The sequence below is a fragment of the Branchiostoma floridae genome, chromosome 14 (assembly GCF_000003815.2).
Source record: "Branchiostoma floridae strain S238N-H82 chromosome 14, Bfl_VNyyK, whole genome shotgun sequence".
In the NCBI taxonomy this organism is placed as follows: domain Eukaryota; kingdom Metazoa; phylum Chordata; class Leptocardii; order Amphioxiformes; family Branchiostomatidae; genus Branchiostoma; species Branchiostoma floridae.
Window position 1 is genome coordinate 18,388,717 of NC_049992.1, and position 2,355 is coordinate 18,391,071.

A 2,355-nucleotide genomic window follows, 5' to 3' on the forward strand; every position below is an offset into this window, starting at 1 on the left:
AGACAAAGAATTTAACAGACAGGTAGTCATACAGGGTTGCAAACAGACAGAGCGGCAGACAGACAGGCTTGCAGACAGAGAGGTAGACAGACAAAGTGTAAGCCAAACAGTGTTGCAGGCAGACAGAGAGGCAGACAGACAGGCTTGCTGACAGAGAGGTAGACGGACAAAGAGGTTGCCAGACAGGGTTAAAGACAGACAGACAGGCAGACAGACAGGTAGACAACGAGGGAGACAGACAAAGAGTTAGTCAGACATGGTTGCAAACAGACAGAGAGGTAGACAGACAGGCTTACAGACAGGCTTGCAGACAGAGAGGTAAACAGACAAAGTGCTAGCCAGACAGGGTTGCAGACAGACAGACAGACAGGCAGGCAGACAGGCTGGCATATAAAGATGTAGAAAGACAAAGAGATAGTTAGACAGGCCGGCAGACAGACAGAGAGGCAGCCGGACAGGCTTGCAGACAGAGAGGTAGACAGACAAGGAGTAAGCCAGACAGTGTTGCAGGCAGACAGAGAGGCAGACACTACAGGTTTGCCATGACAGAGAGGTAAACAAACATAGAGGCTTCTCAGGGTTGCAGACAGACGTCGTAGATAGAGAGGTAGACAGACAGGCTTACTGACAGGTAGAGATGTAGAAAGACAAAGAGGAAGCCAGACAGGGTTGCAGACAGATAGACAGGCAGACAGACTGGCTTGCAGACAAAGAGGTAGAAAGACAAAGAGAAAGCCAGACTGGGTTGCAAACGGACGGATCGAGAGGTAGACAGACAGGCTTGCAGACAGAGAGGTAGACAGACACAAGGGAAGTTAGACAGGCTTGTAGACAGACAGAGATGTAGACAGACAGGCTTACTGACAGCTAGAGATGTAGAAAGACAAAGAGGAAGCCAGGCAGGGTTACAGACACAGAGATAGGCAGACGGACAGGCTTGCAGACATAGAGGTAGACGGACAAAGAGGAAGGCAGACAGGGTTGCAGACAGACAGAGAGGCAGACGGACAGGCTTGCAGACATAGAGGTAGACGGACAAAGAGGAAGGCAGACAGGGCTGCAAACGGACAGAGTTGCAGACAGACAGGCTTGCAGACAGAGAGGTAGACAGACAAAGAGGAAGCCAGACAAAGATACAAACAGAGGGGCTTTCAGTCAGATAGAGAGGTAGAAAAACAAAGAGGAAGACAAATAGTGTTGCAGACAGACAAAAAGGAAGCCAGACAGGGTTGCAGACAGAGAGGCAGACATACAGGCTTGCTGACAGATAGGTAGACAGACAAAGAGGAAGCCGGACAGGGTTGCAAACGGACAGAGAGGTAGACAGACAGGCTTGTAGACAGAGAGGTAGACTGAGACAAAGGCGAAGTTAGACAGGGTTGCAGACAGGCAGACAGGCAGACAAACAGGCTTGCAGACAGAGAGGTAGATAGACAAAGAGGAAGCCGGACAGGGTTGCAGACAGACGTCGTAGAAAGAGAGGTAGACGGACAGGCTTAAAGACAGATAGAGGGGTTGACAGACAATGGGGAAGTTAGACAGGGTTGCAGACAGACGGAGAGGCAGACAGACAGGCTTGCAGACATAGAGGTAGACGGACAAAGAGGAAGCCAGACAGGGCTGCAGACAGACGGAGAGGTAGACAAACAAAGGGGAAGTTAGACAGTCTTGTAGACAGACAGAGATGTAGACAGACAGGCTTACTGACAGATAGAGATGTAGAAAGACAAAGAGGAAGCCAGACAGGGTTGCAGACAGGGAGACAGGCAGACAGACAGGCTTGCAGACATAGAGGTAGACGGACAAAGAGGAAGCCAGACAGGGCTTTAATCGGACAGAGAGGTAGACAGACAGGCATGCAGACAGAGATGTAGACAGACAAAGAGAAAGCCAAACAAAGATACAAACAGAGAGGCTTTTAGTCAGATAGAGAGGTAGAAAGACAAAGATGATGACAGACAGTGTTGCAAACAGACAAAAAGGAAGCCAGACAGGCTTGCTGACAGAGAGATAGACAAAGAGGAAGCCAGACAGAGAGGCAGACAGGCTTGCTGACAGAGAGGTAGACAGACAGAGGAAGCTTCTCAGGGTTGCAGACAGACCTTATATATCTCATGTGTTTTTATAGATATTATGCAAATTACATACACATTAACATGATTTATGCATGGTGGTGTTTATCATTGATTTTTTTAACACATGTAGCCAAGTAAAATATCGGGTTCGCTTAAAAGGCTGGGCTGTCCACCAGGCCAGGCTACCTGGCCTGTCTACCTGGCCTGGCTATCACGTCAGGCTACTCAGATCCCCCCATTCATACCCCCATCATGTGGCACTCAGCCAAAATAGCTGATT